General features: G+C 34.6%; 1 protein-coding gene across 1 annotated transcript in view; it reads right to left on the bottom strand.

Annotated features, from left to right (window-relative positions):
* Positions 1–23,384, bottom strand: part of LOC111049360 — a 443,105-nt gene that overhangs the window by 191,590 nt on the left and 228,131 nt on the right. The gene's annotated exons all lie outside the window — the stretch shown is intronic.

Here is a 23,384-nt window from a genome sequence, read left to right as displayed (position 1 = left end):
CTTTCTCTCATCGTGTTACTGTCAAAAATAAGGCACCGAACAAGATTAATGCGGCTCTTCTAATTATTTCGTTGTCTAGCTTATCGGAGTGATCTGGCATCTGGATTCTGGATATCGAGTTGCTCCCGACAAAGTCACCCCCACCAACCCCTGTCCACCTACAGTGGTGTTTTGAACGACAGTGAATTTCATCCAAGTGACAGTGTACTACCCTTGTCAAGGAACAAAAAATACATCCCTGGAATTTCGAATGTCTTTCAGTAGTATAGATTATTAATCCAGAAACGCTAGGTTATAAGGTTGAGGGTTGAAAGGATTCTACAGCGGAGTCGAAAGTTCCTTCCTTATACATGTACAAATGCTTTTGTTGATCCTCTATCTGAATCATCTGAGATGTTTCAAATGAAGGAGCGAATGTTTCGTTCAATAATGATATTTCACATTATCATCCCCTGTACAGTAAAATAAATATATATGAAATTGTACCATAGATTAGGTTTTGGAAGCTAATCTATTGTAATTAAAGAGCTTACATTCAAACTCTCAAAATAATTGTTACAGGGAGAGAGACCAATAGACAATTTGATGAACGACTAGGAGACAAACCATCAATCAGCACAATACAACTACCAGCTTGAAACAGAAGATTAGTTTGGTACGGACTCATCTAATGCAGCATCAATCGGCTCCTGTCTTGTTAAGACAATTCTGATATACAGTAATAGACCAGTTAGAAGTCGGTGCTATCAAACTATGCCAGACTACGCAATAATAAAGGGTCTCTGAGTGAGGAAAAAGGATACACTGAAAAAAGATATAGGAGAGTAAAGAGAGGCTGTAATAAATGAGGTACCGTGTAGTATGGAGTGAAGAAAAGATAGAGTACTTGATTATTGCACTCATCATCGTTCAAATTCCAGTTGCAGATTCGTTCGTTTTGGGTCGCTGAACTCACCTTTTCACTCTTAACTAGTATCTTCATAGTTTTACCTGAATACTTTTATACCTATAACCACAGATATACCTATAACCTATATTCCTACCTATACCTATAACCAGAGAAAACTCCTATAATTGTATTCTGTGCTATAACCTATACCTATAACCACAGCTACAACAACTTCCACAGATACAGCTTTTCTGTGCTATAACTATCTACATAGTTCCATATCCATGACCTTACTTACCCAATTGATGGCAGATTTCTCCTTCAGGATTCTACAGATCTACTTGTTGGCCATTTCTTGACCTTCTTACATCATCGAGTAAGTTGGTTAACCGGGGAAATATGCAGAAATGTTATAAAGTCATGTGAGATTATATTGGATTGCCTTTCGAATTTCCAAGTTCCATTACGCTTCTTGCTCTTTGACTATTGTTGTAACAGTAATTGAAGATTACAGCACAATTTGATGTTATTGGTACTGTAGCCTAATACAATGTAGTGTGAAACATGCAGAATTGTAATGTAGATGGTTATGAGTTCTAATATAATTTGAACAGAACTGATATTAATATAGCTTTCGTTTTTATGTCATTCACTCACTTGAAATGGCTTTAGTATGTTGAAACATGTCGTGAGTAATAAAATAAAGTTTCAAAAAAGGTACTTTGATTTTTTAATTTCCAGAAAAATAAGAGTAGTTCTTAAGAAAAAAAAATAGCACTGATAAAGTGTAATTTTGACTAAATAAGTAAAAGGGTTCTAGTTGTCTCCTTGTCTGTGCTATCTACCAAGTTCCATGCCATCTAACTAAAAACATTTTGAGTAGCCCTAGAAAATACATGTCATGTATTAGAGTCATGAATCATATTCATACAGTTCTGCATATATAGATAATAATTGAAAATTGATAATAGTTCCTATTTTTCAAATTCAACAGATGTTGCCTTCGGATGTCAACTTCAATTCAAAATTAAACAGGATACATCTTCCAGTGACCGTGACCTTTTGTGTCATGAGGCGAGGTCGTGACTGATGATGGTTGAGAAGAAAAAAAGAAGAAAGGAGGAGGAGGAGGAGGAGGAAGATGAGAAAGAGGAAGGAAAGCTACAAAGATGAGTACGATAAATAACAAAGTTGAGTCAAGATAAAAGACGTCGTCGCGACATTTGAACCCCCTGGCAACGCCTTTTGTGGAAGTTGCAGGAAGATTATTCAGTGGGCAGAATAGATACGCTAATAATAATGAATAGAAGAACACTGTTGCGGGTCTTTACCAGCTGATTCAATTCAAAATTAGCGTGGGTTTCAGAATAATGCATGTCTGGTTATTCAGCTTCCACATATTCAGAATCTCATCTCGTAAATCTCAATTTCAAATTCAACTTAATTCAAAATAATTCTGATCGTACCTATTCATTTCAATTATACTTATTTTCTATTTCTTAGTTTCATTCTCACAATTTTCTATATATTATAGACAAGATAGTAAAAATTCTGTAATCATTACCAAACTTAGTTTTATGATATTCTAAGAATTTCAGGTTGTATTAGTTTTGCGATCTTCATTTCACTAGAGACTAGAGAAATGTATTTTCAAACTCTGTAGGAAATTCCGTTCTATCTCGGAACAACTCATTTTTCAATCAAGAATTGAATAATGAATTTGAACTTTATTCTTGATCTGACAGTAACATCAAAATTCCAAACAGTTAACCTCAAGGACCATGGACAATTCAAACTAAATCTTGAATGAATCTTGAGATTCCTTCTATGTACTTTATGTGAACTTTGCTCACACTCTATGATAAGTATTACTTTGCTAAGTACTACTAGTAATATTCAAGTTGAAAGAAATTTACATAGACCATATTATAAATAAAACAAATCCATTAATACAGTAGTTGAGATGTTGAGTAGAGTAGTAATATAGGCCTAGGCCTGTGATCGTACGTTACATTATTTTTCTCTAGTTACCAACCCAAACAATTCCTACTCAATATTCAAATCACTGTGAACGATGAAACAAACACATAGATTGCTAGAAAACCCTAAACCCAACAATAAAAAATGCAAATGAAAGGAAAACCTGAGACAACGATCTAGGTAAACAACTGAAACGAATCAACAACAGAACTATTCTGCCAATTCAAATGAAACTGAAGAGAATAGATAATGGCGTCCTTCTATCACAAGAGTTGGAGATGGCTGTTTGCCAATACTCGAGCATGTTTGTACAGTGAAACCAATCCGCAAAAAGAAAACATCTTGAAGTAAAGAAGTGATTGTATAGACACAGAGATGAAGAGGAACATTTTTAAACGTTCACCACGTCTCGAGAACATCTACAAGAAGTGAAAAACAATGTTTTCAATCGAGTTGCTAATAAATGTGAATTGTTAATGAGCGTTTTACAGCAGGGTCCGAAAAAAGCGTAGTACAAATTACGTGCCTTGTGAACGAACGCAGCTAATAAAAACTATAAAATAGACCACAAAAAACATAGTAATGCACATAATATTCTCTCTGCTGTAAGAAATTCACTGTCATAATGAATAGAGATGGCAAGCTTATAAAACATCTACTGATTCCCTTTCTATAAATGTGTTGCTAGAATTGGTGACATAGTCACCACTAAGTCATAAAATATTTAAGTAATTTAAATGGTTACTTTATAGTTGTTGTGCTACATGGTATAAAATGGAGAGGCGAATACCGAACAGCGTATTATAGAAAGATACAGTGCGTTCGGAAAGTCGCTGTGCAGTGGAATTGTGACTAGGAAAAAATGAGAATGAGGAGGAGGAGGAGGAGGAGGTGAAGAGATGGAGAGGAAGATGAAGGAGAAGAACGAGGAGGTGAATGGGGAGGAGGATGGGAAGGATGAAGAGAAGAAGAAGGTGAATGAGAATGAAAAAGGGGGAGGAGTGAGTGAAGGAGTTGGAGGAGGAGGATGAAGAGGATAAGGATGAGTAGGAGTAGGAGGAGGAGGATGAGGAGTAGGAGAAGAAATAGGAGGTGATGAATCGCTGCCTTTATTAAAAAAAAATAAAAAAATAATAATCTGGAGTTTGTGATGGAGAGAAGGAAAAGGAAAGGAGGAGGAGTTGGATGAAGAGGAAGAGAAGTGGTAGGTGGAGGAGCGGGATGATGACGTGGAGTGGGAGGAGGTGGATGAGAGGAGGAGGAGGAGGAGGAGTAGGAGGTGGTGGAGGAGGGGGAGGAATAGGAGGAAGAGAAGAAGAAGAAGAAGAAGAAGAAGAAGAAGAAGAAGAAGAAGAAGAAGAAGAAGAAGAAGAAGAAGAAGAAGAAGAAGAAGAAGAAGAAGAAGAAGAAGAAGAAGAAGAAGAAGAAGAAGAAAGAAGAAGAAGAAGAAGAAGAGGAAGAAGAAAAAGGAGGGAACCAACCTAACCGTTAAACTATTCCCGTCATGTCACTTGGTGCACAGGGACTTTCTGAACGCACAGTACTTTCAAGATAAATAGATAGATTCTTTCAAGAAAGATACTTCAGCATTTAGCAAGATACTCCATACATAACTATCCAATAAATGACAATCAAATGAGCAGAGTTTGTGAGTAAATTAGCCACGTTATTTGAGAAAATGCTAGAAACTGGATATGGTATTATATGGTAAAACTGGATGGTAAAGACTAAGTTCAACAAATAAAATTAATTTGTAGGTAATGTTGTGAAACTAGAACTTTCAAATTTGAGAAAGAGCTGACTGGTCACAAATTTACTGTGGCTCAATGATACTGATAATACGAAACAGATACCGCAAACTTGGAAAATAATAAAATTAGATTACAGTTCTCGTTAATATTTGTTGCCCAGTTCTAGAACTTCATTAGCTACACGGCAGGTGAGTTTTTGTAACTGAGTTTTTTAAGATGGTACAATTTCATTGCGTACAAGTACTCTTAACTATTAACAATCACGGAATGTTACCTTTTTAGTCCTTCCCATGACTCACAATGATACCTTGATACCATTATCATCCGTTTCAGGATGATACGTTAATAGTAAAGTAAATTCGTATGGCTTTTGTTGGTGGGGAGTCCCTTGCGGAAAGGTCCCACCGCCTGAATAATAATAATTTAAGCCGTCAATGGGCCTTACGACTGTCATACTTCAGCCGGGACCGACAATTTTGTCCATCCGATAACGGGAGTGGTCTGGTTAGAAAAATTTTGCTTATGAGAGGGTTTGAACCCGGGATCTCTTTGCAGCTATGCAAGCACTCTATCCACTAGACCACGGATCACTCCCCGTTAATAGTAATCGACATTAACAGTTATTCAAATATACTATTGATATGACAATAATTAATATCAATAGGGAAGCAAAGCTCTGATAATTTTGAATGAGTTTCTCTTCATTTGCCTCACCTTTCTCAGCATGAGCTTCATAGAAGAGTTCATTGATTTTGAACAAACTTTACATTTTATATCACTACAAACAATCTTGTTCCTCACTTGAAAAACTTGATTTAATTAAAATCACTTCACTAGTATGGGCTACTTTATAATTAAAAACAATATAAAACATGTAGTACCCTTTTTATTTAAAACATTTTAAAACTTTAAAACATTTCAAACAACTAGTTTCGTTGAAATTTATTGAATTTCAACTTGAAAATGGCCAAAGTAGGCCGAAACTAGTCGTTGAAATATTTTAAAGTTTTTAAATGTTTAAAAAAAAGAGTACTGCATGTTTTTATTAATCTTGATTCAAACGTATACTCTGACCGTTCAAATCAATCCAATTTTTCATCCCCCATTATATTGACTTAATAATGTTTAATACAAAATATAATTATTGCAGCTAGAGGTAGACTACAGTATTCTATTTCATAATCATAAATACTGTTATTAGAACTGTTAGACAAGATTTGTCACCTCTCAGATTCTCAACCTACACCAAACAAAAATAAATTGAACAGAAATGCTGTTAGAATGTATTAGATGATTCATAATTTCATCTCTATTCCTACAATTCCTTGTAACTAACGGCGCCGAGTACTCAACTTTCAATAAAACATCGGAATACCGACCGAAATTTACATAACAGACCAGTACGTGTGGGCAGCTGATGGAAACAAATATTAACTGCGAACAGGCAACGGTACACCTGAGATTACACGATACATTTCGTGGAATAGAACACTCACTACATGAAAGAGCACACATGCAACAAAGCATGGAAGCTGGCAACGACTCCATACAGAAATAACTGAGCATTAATTCGAATGAAACAAAGCCCAAGTATGTACAGTAAAGTGAGGTGAATATAAGTAAGGTAATTCCACATTTGAAGCATGTTATACTGTTGAGCTTGACCGGTAAAATATTGTTATAGATGTCCGGGGAGCTTTAGTTTTGTGACCCCGAAAATGCATCGAGAAAAGGTGAACGACCCGACAACAATTGAGAGCTGTGTGATCCACTGTAGGCTCGTCCTGATGTCGATCCGAGGACAACTTGATACGTTGACAAGGCCTACCTATTATATTCACTGGACGATCACAAAAAAGAAAAATGTTCTACAAGGAGAAAAAATGAATTTGACACAGGACAACAGGATGGGTTTCGCGATCTTATCTACACATAACAGCTTTCTACTATTTTGATAATTTGATTGGTTATCAGTAAAGTAACGGAGTTCCAAATAGTTCTCATTCAAATTTTCAAATTGAGTAGTTTAAGTAGTTTTCAAATTAGAAAAAAGATGGGGAAAAAGAATACAATTTACACCACACACTCAATCCTCTAACATAAGTAAGCGACATAAACGAAATTGATAACTTTTCAATTCAATCTAAAATATAACTAATATTTTCTAAAATAGAACTGGAGAGCCGCCCGCTCACCCCTATGCCTATTGTACTGATATTCAAATCCGCTCACTAGCTCATAGTACATGTTCATAGTACTGATTTTCAATTCCGCAACTTGTAATAATTATATGTGAATACATAGAACTTTATAGGTAACTATTTATGGGTTTAATGGGCCAATTCTTGGGGAATGATACTCAAGAATTGAAGAATATCTTTTCCATCAACACGTCACTTGAAAAGAGAGAGAGAGGCATTGTTGGTGTGTAGAAAAGAGCAGGAATGATAGAGAATGCCAAAATCATGGCGTAAGAATAATGGACCAATGGCAGCAAGACACGCCTCTCAGCTCCCCATACTCTCTTCTAATTGGTGGACGGGTACGCCTACTGGTGTAGTTCCCAATTCTGCAAGTAGGTGGCGCCAGGTACTGGCTTGTTTCTGTACACATAAGATTGCTGAGTCTACCATCCGATTGATTGCACCTGGAATACCTTACTCTTGGTTAAACTATAGAGCTCCATGGACTGGAGAACTCGCTTATGAACTATTGTTCTAATTTTGAAATCTGCAACTTGTAAATATATAGATTACTCAATTAAATCGAAAGAGCTTTGTAGTTCACTCCGTACGGATGAATAAGTCTGAATCAAAATTCAAGACAGCTGAAATCAAGTGCCGGCGCAAAAAGAACAGACAGTCTGTGTGATTACTCCCAAACTAGGAATCAGTAATCATGGATGATGAGTTTTTTCTTATGCACTACAAATGTTATCCTGTTACATTCTAAAAAAGGACGAAGATGTGAGTCAATTATGTTGGACAACGAACTAGATCTGTAAAAAGGTTCGAAGAATATGTATTCAAAATTTGAAGCAGATCGATTGAAGCGTTCGAAAGTTATTGTAGAACAAACGAACAGAGGGACAACGAATTCGGCCTTGAGTTGAAAGTGGGAGCTCGCTAACTAATATATACTGATCTTATAATATATACTAATCTAATAAATACTAATTAGAATCAACTAGCATGTTAGAAAGACTATGGAACGTACATTTTCAAATAAATTATATTTTCGAAATTTTTAATATCAAACTTGCACAACTTTCACGTTCTACACAAATTTATTTTACCAGTAATTTCTCAATAAGGAATGAGTAGAGGTTTTCAAATACTCGAAATTATTGGCGGTTGTAGATTTGAAACACGAATTTGAGTCGTCTTGGATTGAATCAATTAATATCACATAATATCACAAATATTTATAAAATAGCGTAAGCGAAATCATTAGAGATATTATAATTCACATATGAGGAATCCATTTCGAAAGAGATTGAAATCTGATGGAACATACAAGTACACTACAGAAACAAAGGCTTTTATTGCAATGTGAGGTCAAGGTATATTTTATTACGAAATTTGGAAATCAGGAATTACCGCATTGCCGCATGATATTATCATGAATCATATTGAACCGCAAGATTTAGTGTAAGCCTGAGGGCACAACCATTGATCCAACTCTCTATATGAAAGAGAAATCTTCATTATTCTGAAAATATTCTTCATTTTACTTGAAATGCATTCGCATGTAGCTAATTATGTATGCGAAATGGCATCTGCGCATCTGCTTTGTTCCCAACGACGCTGGATGTATTTGTAATAATATTTGCATTGTGTGTTTGCATGAGTATATTTTCCAGTTCCAACGTCAATGGCGGTGGGCTTCAGACCACACCTGTAAAGGAATTATGAAATAAAAGAGTTGTTAGGTCAACAATCCTATTCTACTAGACGCCTGGTATGTTTTAAGCTAATATTACTTGGCAAAGACAATCAAAAAACGATATTAACGAAATAATGAATGCATTTCAATGAGTGCATTACTTTTTAAAATACTTATAAATTATGACAGCGTAGGATTTACTCCATTAGTTAAATAATTCAAATGGAACAAAATGATATGATATGACAAACTTACTCCAGAAAAGGAAGAGGAAATCCTACTCAATTTGCGAAGCAGAATGCATTGGGAACTCACCTGTTAAAAAAAGAGAGGGCTAATTAATAACACAAATGGATGGCACTTATTATTATAATTCAATACTTATTATTGAGAATAATTCAATACTTATTATTGAAAATAATTCGAAAACATAATGAATTTGAAGTTTATTCCTGGTATAGAGAATTAGTCTATTGAACATTTACGTAGATTCACCTTCAATAAGAGATATTATGATATCATACCTTTTCATATTATGATACGAATACCTAGTGCATTATTAACCCCACTTTTAAGTAGGAAATCCATAGAAATATGAATACATTCATTATCGATCGTATTTGAGATGAAAATGTGGAATTAAGTATAAAAATATGAATTTGAATTGTATAAAAGAAATAAGGAATATAAAGAAGAAAAGAAATATGTAATTGACAACGTGAATGAAAATAATCTTGGACTTTACAGAAAATTTCGTGTTTTTCAAGCTTCAATAGGCAACTTGGAATTTGAGGTTTTCTTTACTTTCGCTTTTAAAAGATCAGTGCTCTCAAAGGTATAAGAACAATTCAATGCTTTTCGTGTTCTTGAATCTTTATCAGTGAGACTGAGTTATCTCTATCTCTACTACAGTCAGTATTAGCAAAGACTGTACTGTTATGATATATTTGTCTATGGTATTAGCTTTAGCTAATTATTTTGGAACCTTGGACTTCCAGAGTGGTGTGATTAACACTAACCTTTGTAACCAGCCACACATAACAGATCAACTATGAGTCTGAGTTTACCTCCTGCTGTTACACCGAAATACTTCTGTGTGGAACTCCACTTCAACTTTCGTTTGCTACGTTTTTCTCCACAGAAAAAGAAGAATTTCACCTCCATGTAACTGATTACCATACACATTGATCACACATGCTACTATCAGGAGGAGAGAAAGTCTTTACCCTTCATTTGTTTCCGATTTGACATGGACATTGTGTAAACCAGGTAAAATGAGATTTTATTTATACATAAAAGCATCAGGAGCAGGCTGACTGTGCATTCAAATTAGTGAATTACCCTACTTCGACTACGGCTCCAGTGCCTGCTGCTGTAAAAGTGAAATTAATTTTATGACTTGGAAGTCGATTCATTAATATTTATGAATGAGCCAGAAACTAACGATCTGAACATGCTCGGTGTCGACTCAACGTTTATGGATACCATTGTTGAGATTGACACTGATAATATTGTTTCTCTGATAGCGTATAATGTCATTCTCCCAAATTCCCTTTTCCATAATATTTTAGAAGAAACTTTCTTACACAAGCACAATTCTGAGGGTCAGAATATTTGAAAATGGATTCTTATGTCCTAAGAGTAAGTACGATGCCTGAAAATCTCAGATCACGGAGTAAGAGAGAATAAAAAAAGAACTCGCAGTACACTTGAAGGGCTTCAACACTTAAAAAAGGCGTTATAATAATAATTGTTTAACGTTGAAGTATACTTATTCATGTAAATCTTCTGGAAAACAAATGAATTATACAAGTGAAAATTAAAACAAGTATATATAAAAGCGAAATGGCACTCACTCACTAACTGACTGACTGACTCACACGCAGAACTAAAAATCTACCGGACCAAAAACGTTCAAATTTGGTAGGTATGTTCAGTTGGCCCTTTAGAGGCGCACTAAGAAATCTTTTGGCAATATATTAACTCTAAGGGTGGTTTTTAAGGGTTTAAAGTTCGTCTTTTAGCATGTATATTCTTCTTATTCTCTTAATTATCATTGAAAAAAGGCCATACCATATGTTAATATAGAACTATAATCTAGAGAGAGTACCTCTTCGAAACAGTTGTTAACTGGTAACTGAATTAATAATTTTGTCAGGTTGCCATTAAGTTGAGTTGACTTTGTTAGGTTGGCACCAAGTTGAAGATTGAAATGCATTTATCACGGAAAAATTGATTGGACACTGCTTCTTCAATCAGAGCTATTCCTGATATTATATATTACTAGCCATCAGGCTCGCTTCGCTCGCCAAATCCGTTTAGTGTGGACCCCCGACTTGATCGTCCTAAGATATGATAAAAATGCTCAAATGAAAAATGCAGGCGAGCGAAGCGACCCTGCTGATATCATTCTTGGATGATCCAGTCGGGGGTCCAGACGGATATGGCGAGCGAAGCGAGCTTGACGGCTAGTGAATTATACAAGTGAAAATTAAAACAAGTGAGAATTGGACTTTAAAGTGAAAAGTGGAATCATAACCTCATTCTTTTTTCGAAGCTTTTATTCATCAAAATTCGGAAGAAAGACAGTATTGGGCTATGCCTGTTGTCTTCTCCCAATCATATTATATTTTAATAATAATTTGTGACTGTCAATTAAATAAATACACTTTTTGATGTGACGTATGTACCCGAATCAACTATTACTTCTATAAATCAAGTAAAATCATAAAGAAAAGATGGCATAAGAAGATATCCTAAGGAATAGGTCGTTTATATTCCAAATTTCAAGCCGATTTTTTCGTTAAATCAAGACGTCTATTATTACTGTGCTGGATCGGATGAGAGTTTACCAGCACTCTTGAATGAGAGACTACCAGCGTTGCATAGCTTCACGAAAAAGATCAGCAACATAAACGACCTATGCCATGGATATCTTCTTATGCTATCTTTTCTCTATGGTCTAATGGAAAAAAACTATGGTATTTGAGAGGGAGAAACTGAAAAAAGAGAAAGGTGGAGGAGAAAAGGCATATTTCCACCAAGGAGAGAAGGGATGACGAAACAGTTCAATAGTCCTGTTCCAAAGCCAATAGGTCTATCTCCAGCAGTTCAAACAGAATTTCTACTCAATACAATATAAACTACAATCAATTTGAAATTTGAAGTCAATATGTAAATTAGTAAAAGTCATTTACATTTTAAATTCAATATGTGATGAGCTCATCAGTGAAGATGCATTTCAAATTTGATGAGAAAATTGAATTTTTAGTACAGTATAATTATAAACAAATATACTGTCGACCTATTCGGACAGTATAATTTTCATATACTGTACTAAAAATTCAATTTTCTCATCAAATTCGAAATGCTTCTCCACTGTCATCAAGCCAAAGGGTTCGTCAAACACCATCGCAAAGTACAGACAGGGTATACAAGTGAGACAATTGCAGAGAGCAAAGCCCTTCAAGGGTGTGGGAGTCACGTACAGGGCTGGCCGGTGGGTCTAGGTGAACAGTTATTTCGTAGCAGACTGAGGGACGCTGGGCCTCGACAAAGCCCTTCAAGAAGGGCCACGACACGCACACGTGATTTACACCTGTACGGAAAACAAATCCCCAGTGTGTCAGACAGACTGTTTGTCGCCTCCTATACAAACATGTGTGAATGACGGTGATGTGTAAACTATATATACGAAAACTATATAAATATACTAGCATGCATTTACTAAAGTCAATAACCTGTTCACAAAGTGTCAAACATAATGGCGAAATCGGACATTTTCAGGAAACAATAATCTCTACCGAGAATTGGCAATGTTTTTGTTTCACGTTGAGCCACGTATCATTCACCAGGTCACACACTCTCAACAATTCACTGTCCAAGAATTGTACTTTGAGTTTTTTGACTGGCTTTCACCATTCACAACCCCATGGATTGCAGAATGATGAATGTAAATTTATTTGAATGCGTAGAAAAAAATCTGGTGTGGCGCACTCACACAACTTTCCTTGCCGTTATGAAAATTGATCACCTGACGCTAGTGTTCCCTCGCATCTCAAGTCTACTATTCAGTGATTTGAGCCAGCTGGTGACAGGGTAATAACGCTGGAGACACACATGAGGTCTGCTATCTCTTCATAGTGAATGATTTAATAGAATCAACAATAATTTGCAATTGAATAATCACATTTTCTCGAATTTAAAGCTTATTTTCAATTTTAGGTGAAAATGTTACTGAACATTAATTGTAGAGATTTTCATGCTCAATCTACTCCACTTGATTTTTTTGTTTCAATTGTATCTGAAGCTGATAATTGGGATTCTATCTGCATTGATGGGGCGGAGCTCCTGAATTTTTTACAGATATGGGACTTGTGGCAGTTGATAGAGCTTATCGATGACTATTTTAGGTATGAATTTGATCAATATCGTTGGAGCCGTTTCCGAGAAAATCACAAAAAACCCTGTTTTTGACAACATTTTCGTCATTTTAGCCGCCATCTTGAATTGCATTTGATCGAAATTGTTCGTGTCGGATCCTTATAGTGAAAGGACCTTAAGTTCCAAATTTCAAGTCATTCCGTTAATTGGGAGATGAGATATCGTGTACACAGACGCACATACACTCATACACACACACACACACATACAGACCAATACCCAAAAACCAGTTTTTTGGACTCAGGGGACCTTCAAACGTATAGAAATTTAGAAATTGGGATACCTTAATTTTTTTCGGAAAGCAATACTTTTCTTACCTATGGTAATAGGGCAAGGATAGTAATAATGTTTTCTGAAGGAGAGAATCATTTCATCAAATGTTTCGATTCACTAATTTTCTACGATATTAGGAGTTGTGAGAATCCTAACGTATTGATAGAAACTATACAGAGCACGACAAGGATGGTCAATTTGGAAGTTGGACGTTTGAAGACGATCATTCCATTGGAAGAGGGGAAAATCAAAGCTGAGTGAGCTCATCTTCAACTGCTTTTTGATTAAGAGCAATGTTCCAGTTCGGAAAAAGGGCTGAAACAGGCACTTCGTTCTTTTGTGTTTCGGACGCTATTTTCCAGCTGATGATCATGAAAATGGTATCAAATTGTTCAGAAAGATTTGAACATCTTGCGCATTACCTCCAAATTCTGATATCACTTACCAAAATTTTTCTATCAAACTTTGCCAAATTTTCATCGAATTTATGCAACGAGATCATAATTTACAATGATAAATAGTTCGCAGATCTACTACAAGATGGGTTGTAATTTTACTTTTTGTGTAGTTGAGAAGTTGATATTGTGGTAATTATTCATATTGAATTAAAAAGACTGAGAAATTGTCAAAAACCACAACATATTCTTAGAAGAATATAAAGAATATAAATCAGTGGTTTTTGACAATTTCTCAGTCTTTTTCATTCAAAATGGGTTGTAATTATTCATGAGCATGATTGAAATTGTTGAGGGTTGTAATTCTTTAACAGCACGATAAAATTTACCATTCAATTAGTAACATAATTGAATGCCATAGTTTCCCCGATGACCTTCTCTAACAGCGTCGATAATTACTGTGAAACCCTATTAACAATCACCGTGAAAACTTAATCAATTTATTCCACTTAATTCAATAGTTTTCCCGGTTAGTTGTAGTATTCATATTATAGAATGCTTATATATTGTTATTGACAAAATGATCAGAGCTGCTAATTGAATTTGAGAAGTAGTATAGAATTTAATAGTATTCATATTATTCATTAGGATTAGTAAACATTAAATGAATATCAACCTGAACACATTAAACTTGGAATAAAACAAAGCAAAATACTATCAACAATAGATTGGTAAGCTAAAAGTATAGGCTACCTCACACCAATGTAATATTTAACAGAAGTTAATGAGATCATTACCTATAAAACCTGAATACCTAGTAAATGACGTAACGATAAAAAAGACTTGGTGGTTCATAGATCGATCAACAATAATTAAGAAACCTAGCAATAAGTATTGGCATGAGGAAGTAGAGACTACAATCTAATTGCAATTGATTAGTGAGTGGGTGGGTGGGAGGTGGCATTATGATATTAAAATACTAAAAAGAGCGGTGATTAAGCTAGAAGAAGTGATAAAGAGAGGGAGTCTGTCGAAACGAATGAGTAATTGAATTGTTTCAGTACTCAGAATAAATAGACAGCTTCTGGCGGTGTGGAATTCAAGTTGATCGTTGCGTAGTGGAGTTGTAAATCAATTGGTACAGAATTTCAAACCGTCGATTGTTGTTGCCTGGTCATTGATTCTGAAAACGGCGCATTCCTCAACTCTGAGTAAATTCAATAAATAAGAAAGGTGAAATGCGTGTGTAAGAGAACGAGAACTAGAATGACGAGGAGAGAGTGAGATCGATAGTGAGGGATAGAGAGTGAGAGAGAGAAAGAGTGTTTGGGGGAGGGAAAAAGAATGAGAGAGTGAAATAGATGGTAAAAGAGAGAAATAGTGGGAGAGTGTGAGTTGAAGAAAAAGAGATAGAGCGAGTTTAGAAGAGTGAAAAAGAGTGTTGAGTGGGTGTGCGAAGAAATACGATCAGACAATCGAAGAAAAGATAACTTCAGGAAGTAGGCTAAGTAGAATACGTACTTAGTTATGGAAGTGGAGTCAGGAAACAAAATATTTCACCCACCGAGTGGCCCAATAAAGTGTCACTGTCCACTATCAGAACCAAAACACAGTGAACACGATCAACAAGATACTATACTATAATTTAGAGTAGAGTTCATATAGACAATAAAAAAATAGATTTATGTTCAATAGAAAAGCTGCGTTAGAAAAGTTAAAACAATAATTTGGTAACAATTATTACGTAATTGAACAAAAATTATAATTCTCCAATTATAATGCTTATGTGGTACGTGAGTTCGAAGGACGAAAGCAAAAACAGGCGATCTTTATTCATGAGACTCTATTCCATTTCTTATTCGAAAGTATCAGATTATTATAGTAGTAGAAACCATCTCTATTCAGGTATTTAATATATTTCTATACAAATAACAAATAAATCGGTCTACATGTTGTGGAAAATGTGGATTCTAATAAGAGATAGACATTTCATCGTACGAAAATATACGCACGAATTTCCAAAGACTATTTGACAGAAACTAACGAATGTTCAGAAATTAACGAATCAGCTTACATCATAAGGTGCGTACATATTTACGCGCCGCGAACATGAGCAATTCACTTTTAATCAGCTGATGCCAAGCTTTTTATATCTGTATCTTACCGTTTCTGTAAAAATACAGATATAGTCAGCTGATTAAAAGTGAATTGCTCATGTTCGCGGCGCGTATATCTGTACGCACCTATAGAATTCAAACAGTATTATTCCCTTCAATATTATACTTCAAATTCTCAAGTAATGTTTAATCTTCCTTTCCAGATTGTTTAGGCTGCTTCTCATTTTCTCTCTCTCCCACCACCCATGTTGCATCTCACATTCTTCCTCCTCTTCGTTTTATTTTATTCAAAAACTACTGTAAATTAACTCTTTTCAATACATCTCACCTCTAGGGAGACTTTTTTCTATTAAATATAACTATTACTAGTACTAGGACTAACGATTAGTTTTTTCTATCATAAGTTGATACTTCGAGTCATTTTACAAAAAGAATCTTGTAATAGCTTCTCCTTGTTTTAAATTAATTCATTCATGATCACTGCACTAAATTGATATAGGTATTAATATATTGATATAGGCTGATAGGAAGGAACTCTAGGGAGACTTTGATAGTAAAATTTCATGTTCAATTTTTTCATCAATATGTGAAATCAATCAATGCTCAAAGTGTAGATATGTAAAAAATATTGAAGAGAAAATCAATAATTATTCATCTCAACATCCATCTACACAACCAGAAACGGATTCTGTGTGACAATTATTTGATTCGCGTGCTTTGACTAGCTGGGCACAAATATTCGGAGTGTGACAGTGACCTCAGTGCTACCAACAGAACGGTTATTTGTTAAGGTTAATCGGTGCTCTAATCGTGACAACGCCTTATAGAGCAGCAGCCATTGGCTGCTAATTACACCAATGAATTAGCGTAATGAGAAAATGCTGCAGTGCTAGCACCAGATACTATACTACTGTACTGATCTATATTATACTAAACTGCGGGTTCAATATTGAACCCGGGAACTGAAGCATTAGAGTATTGACTGAGAGTAAATTGTTACGAAAGCCTATAGGCATGCTCCTGTGCATTGTACTGGAGCAAGGGGCATAGTTGCACGCGTTTCAATGTTGCGTAAAATGATAACGAGAGGGCGTGGTTTCAGCTACCAAAACGGCTACCATAGTTGAGTCATGGAAATTGATTGGGGTATGCATTTTGTAATAGAATGAAATAGATATCTCTAGGAATATTCGCTAATAATCCGTGCATTTCCTGAACGAATGAAGAGAAGTTATAGAAATATTTTATAGAATATTGATTATTGCTGGATTATCATTTATTGATGACTAGCAGCATAGATTAAATAAATAATTTTTACTTTATTGAAAATTTAATTACTTTATGCTACCAGGTAACCCGTGCTCCGCTAGAAACTAATTAAAACCTTGACAGACTGAAAACTAGGCCAACTGAAATCTTGAAGAATTTAAAATAGGTCTATAACCATCCTCGGTAAATTAAAAATAAATGTGCAAAATTTCAAGTTAATTAGTACAGTAGTTCAGACGTGATGATCCGTCATTCGTGAATTTCCCAAATTTTTATCTCGTACGTGTATAAGCCAATTATCTCCTTTATTATATTATAGATCATCCTATAATAATGTGAGAGTAGTTTTGCTTGTTACACTATTTTGTAGGAATATATTGTTATAATTTGTTATTTGTATAACTTGTTATAATTTTTTAGTTCACATTGGAAAATATTTACATGATATTCAATTTTTTGAATGGGATATTCACATTTGACAAGTTATACAATTTTTTGGGCAATTTTTATGGGTATATAAAATTAGAATAGAAGGGTACTATAAGTTTTTATATTGTATTTATTAATTTAAATAAATTAGCCCATACAAATGAAGTGATTTTATAAAATGAGAATTCTATTTGTTTTTAAAATAGCACACCGTTATTGAACTCATACTCAATTTAAGAAAAACCAATATAAGAAAAATATAGCTTGATAGTAGAAGTAAGAGCTTGATAGTATAGTATTAATAGTATTAGTATACTATTAATACCTTCTTGGGTCTATCAAGAACTAGCACATCATGATGAAAATCAATAAATCAATCAATCTTGATCGATTGTGGTAGATCAATACGTGTGTGTAATTTGTGGCAACGATAACAATACAATTCAATTTATTAACGAACCTATGGTATCTATGGTACCGAAATATCACCTTCAGGCTTCAGCACTATAAAGAACGGTCCTTCAGAATGTTTCATTCAACAAATTGATAGTATAGGAGATAAAAATGTTGTGGCAATAGTTCACAGTTGCGAAGTTCCGTTCATTCATGCTTTTGAGCCGGTGAAGTTCAAGAAATGCAATTGCTAAAAAGCGTCCATGGTTCATTGACATTTAGAATAAAGCGAAAAATCTTGGTTTTGTAACCAATACGAAAAAACTCTGATTTGGAGCAAATTATTACAGCGAAAAATTCCCTTCTGGATACGGTCGGCGCGTTTAATCGATTATCTCTATCTATGGATCAGAGTTCAAACTGCTCTTACATATCGGCTAATAGACAAGAACTATGAAGTAAAATTCATTCAAATCAGATCAAGCGATCTTGTTAATGCATTGTAACTTGCCGTTCTCTTAAATGTCATAAATAATATATTGATTTTATGATTGATAACTTAAATTGATAACTAGCGGTGCGCACCACAATAAGATACTAACAAGCAATATAAGGTGATAACTAGAAACCAGTCCTCAGAAACTAATTCACCTACATAATTGACATATCCCGGTTGCTACATCATTATCAATGTTAGTACATTCCATTATCAGTCTCAAGTGCATAGAAAACTATGAGACATACTATGTGCATAAATTCTATGAGACGAGAATCTCCTCACAGAATACTATTCCATGATAAATATCACCTGACTAAAACTTCTAAATTCGATCTGAAATCCTAGCTCCTCCAGTTTCTCATAACATCACTACTCAAAAACCAAAGACTGATTTCTTACAAAATGCTAAAAAAATACTCGTGACACAAATGTTTGCGTATACGCAAACCTATATCACCTATTAGGCTTGGCACACACCAGTTAGTCAAGACAAGACACGTTTAGTCACAATTCTCCACATATTTGCTTATAAAGAAATGTCTAATTGCAATGACTAATCGTGACTAGTCTTGTCTTGACCAACTGGTGTGTGCCTACTCGAAGTGATAACAGAACATGAAAGTCGAGGTGGAGATCGATGTCACTAAACAGTTGTGTAATGATAAAAACATGGTCCAGTTGCACAAAAGCCTGTTGAATTCTAATCATGATTAAATGTCAAGACTACAATCCTTCTCCAAGCAGAGCAGAGAAGGCTTTTCGTAAATAAGACTGATTGGTTCTTGTGGCATTTAATCTCGATTAAAATTCAACAGGCATTTGTGCAACCGGACCTTGGAGTCATTGACATTTATTTATTCATTTATTAGATAGAGTAAACAATACAGTAGTCGGAAAAGAAAAAGCAGGCTATTGCCCAAAACTTCTTCAATTCCCTAATTTTTATTTTAATTGAAACTTAATTAATTTTCAAAGATTAATTTCATATAATAGAAATGGTATAGAAGGTCGATAGCAAGCTGAAATCTACCAGGTCTTATCGACCTGACCGTTCTATTCGTACCCCTAGAATGTCCCCAAAAAATGAAAATTGTTTCATAATGAACACCTATCCGAGAAACACCTGGAACACAATAAGATTCCAACAAACAAATATCTTCTCACAGCTTTCAGAACAATTTAAGCAATTGAGAAATACCTATAACACAAGTATACTGATATATATAATATCTTCTCACAACTTTCGGAACAATTTAAGCAATGGAATCCTCTAAAATTTAACTTAATTAACTGCAAATTTATTCGCATATGCTGCATCTGCTCAGCATCAGCATATTAGATGTGCATGAATACTAGGAGCTCAGGCAACCAACAAGCGACCCATTCCGTCGATGACTTTCTACTTGAGCAATAATCGGCATACAGTTGCTAAATAAATGAACAGTTACCGGCAACCTGCGAGACAATATAAAGGCGCGCTGAGCCTGGGCCTGTGCTGCTTGTGAAACGTTCATTTCATATGCAACAACAATGAGGAATTCGCGTCTCTATATATCCGAATACTAAAAGTACAATATATAAGTATATGATACAGCCAGACCAGGTATTTTGTAACCGCTTCAACCTCACCATATAAGAGCTGATTTAGAGATCATTACTAAAAGATAGGATGGATTGATAGTTAGGCGCTTCAATGATTTTAATTAAAGCTTCTCATTAGACCTCCTAGCAGCTTATACATAGTCTCTTTAATAGTTGTTTGCAATCAAAAATATACATGTACAATTTATATATAAGTGGTTGATTGTAGTCTTGCGTAGCCGAATAGGTGCTCTACCGGTTGAGATAATAAATTATAATCAATCATTTTAGACTGCAATGAATGGGTACTGCAGTAAGTGACAAGTGTGCATGGTAAGTGAATGGTAGTAATTAGGTAAGTTTGGTTTAATGGATATCAGTAACTAGATGAAGTAGTTGGGTAGTAAATGGATAGCATTGTGTCAAGAATATTTACCACAATACAGAATAGAGATATCCGGGTAGAGATCTTCATTAGTTTAAACTGTATTAGAATATAATCAATGGTGAGAATAATGATAGTTTTCATATTACAATGGAATCCAAATCCAATTGGATATTTAATTTCTTTGACTATAAGCGTAGCATAACTAACATCATTACTATACTTCCTTATCAGTGAACTTACTTGGGTAATTATGAGCATGAAAATTCTGCTGCAGGCTTGTGTAACTTCAAAGGTATCATGAGATCGTGACAAATACGCTCAGTGTCAAATGCTCACAGTTTTTCCTAGGGTATAAGGAAAGGCATAAACTATCTGGAACTATACTATTCAGGTTTTAGACGGACCATGATAGGAAAAGTATATACATTTTATAAGAATTATAAATTTATTCTCACACTATTTGAGAAACATTTTCTCTCTTCCTAGTAAAAACCTGAGATAGATTCCCGCTATGCTAATCCAGATTATCATTAATTTCAACATAAAAATATAAATTCTTTATGTTGTAATCTGGGAAAAATGGGTACGGCATTCAATTCTTTTTTTCGTTTATGAACAGTTAGTAGCACCAGCTAAATATAGATTCTCTGTGTAGTCATCTTGTAGCAATGGGTTTTTCTGATGAGACTGGAAAATGTGAAATAAGCCTAGAAAAAATCTTTTAGATTTGCAAGGAGATAGTCTTCCAGGTTATTATTTAAAATGAGCTAATTTAAAATGGAAAAGGAAATGGCCAGGATCGATTAAATTACTGAATATTCTGATTTTACTACCAGTAAAATAGTACCCAATATTAAATACTTTCCTTGAAACCGGATTAGAGATAGAGATGAATAGACAAATAGAGATATCCATAAATAGAGATATGTCATGTCCATTGAGCCTGAAGATTGATTTTGATTTTGCCTTTTGAGTTTGGGTTAACATTGAACTGTCACAGATGAATATACAATCGATTAAGAAATACAATGTCTCTTCTTGAATTATGAATTCTTTCAAAGTAAAAATATTATTTATCCCATTCAAGAATCAAACATTAATCATAGGCATATCCTATGAATCCCTGAGAAGAAAAATCTCTTCTTGTGTGATACAGGTATCATAATCCAATACTCAAAATAAAGTATGTATTCCAATACTACGCTACTGAAAAATTCAAATCCCATCACAACATAAATGGCTACCAACATTTATCATTTATCAAAAATTAATCCTTCCAGAAGACATATTCCCCAATTGAATCTTGTGAGCTTAAGGTTACTGTACTTGAAGCTCATGAACGACGAATTTGAAGGTGAACGAACTGATTATTGGTGAATTTATCAAGGGATATTATTACCCCCTTCTGTTATGCGTTTCCCCCCTGCAAAGCTGGACAAAGAACAATGTAACTCCCTCTATAAGTTACAATGGAACACCGGTATACCTTTAAACGACAATATACAACGATTATGCTCATCATCCAGATGAAGATAAGTATCAACCTAGGATTGCAGGAGAGGGGGAGTGTGTATAAGTACTTTCACCCACTTATGATCACGTATCATCGATATAATATGTTATTTCTCACACTCTCTCGCTTTCTTTACCATTCTTTATTTCTCTCTCTGCCTGGCTCTAAACCTAATCGTTCAGTTAGGTTCAACAATATGTAACGGTTCAAGTTGTTTATCGATTTGAACTTATCTAAAATCTTATAAGCATGGATTAGGAAGAAGAATAGAGTAAAAAAGAAGATAGAGGAGAAGAATAGTTGAATATGAAGAAAAATAAATAAATTGAGATTATGCTGAAGAAGGAGAAGAGGAAAGTAAGAGAAGAGCAGGGGGAAAATCAGAGGAAGAATAAAAAGTGGAAAAAGATAGGTGGAGCAGGAGAAAGAAAAATATAATAATGTTGGGAAAGAGAAGAAGGAAAGGAAGATGAGAATAGAGAAAGAAAACATTATTTCAAGAGTATACATTGATACTATGTATCTAAGAAACCACGAGGGTCCCTCACGATGTAGCTACCGAAATTGTTACTGAGCATTATTTAACCTACAAACTTGAATCATTAATCAAGGATAAGCCGCGAAGGGGATATTTACAACCAGGTTTAAATTCGGGAGTATACTTTTAATTCCCAATATCCATTTTCAAAGTATGATAAATCGTCGGTAAAACAGATTTCCAACAATAGGGCCCCAGGAAACCTGTTCAAGATTGCACAAGTCATGGCATTCGAATGGATTTGACAGCTAAGTTTGGCAGAATCTCATTACAACGAGTAAAAGCCTCACAGATTTTCTTTATAGAAGCTACAAGACAACATTCATATTTCCTAGCTGTAAAACATATTATCCCCAGTGCTTCATCTTATGGAGATAAAGTTAGCAAAAACATTTCCATCGTTATAAGTTTGTAGTATTCATGAAGTCGTATATCGTTCGTTTGGATAGACAATACTATGATTAATGAAGAAAATAGTTTATGAATTTTTCATGAATGGGAAAGTCTTTATAAGAAATAATAAATTCCTAATGGGCACTGAAGATTAAAATTCTAGAAACAATAATGTTAATAGTAAGACAAATGTGAGATGAGTTTGAAACATTGAACTGTGAAATAAAGTTTTTATTTTTGAAGTTTAATTACTGTGAACTGAAATAAATAGTGCCGGTTGCACAAAAGCTAGCGTTCTATCAAAGATGTTTCTAACTTCAAAGCAAGGTACTACTACTTTATTGTACCAATGTACCTTTGATACTATTATAATAATTAAAGGTAGGCCTACCCTAAACGTCTTTAATACTTGGAGACGTTGAACCGTATTGTACCTTAAATCCTATTATATAGGATTTTATATAATAAAGTTTTCATATTGTTTTTATTAATTTGAATAACGTAGTCCATATAAGTGAAATGATTTCATCCTATTATATTAAATTTATATTAAAAGTACCTTTAAAACGTATTTGGTTCAAACTAACCGCAAAGATAAGCAACCGCGCCAAGTCGACAAGTAGACAAGTAGTGATATAAGCAAGTAGA

The sequence above is a fragment of the Nilaparvata lugens genome, chromosome 1, assembly GCF_014356525.2.
Source record: "Nilaparvata lugens isolate BPH chromosome 1, ASM1435652v1, whole genome shotgun sequence".
Taxonomy (NCBI): Eukaryota; Metazoa; Arthropoda; class Insecta; order Hemiptera; family Delphacidae; genus Nilaparvata; species Nilaparvata lugens.
The sequence above is the reverse complement of the archived record's forward strand: the minus strand, read 5'-3'. Positions and strand labels throughout refer to the sequence as shown.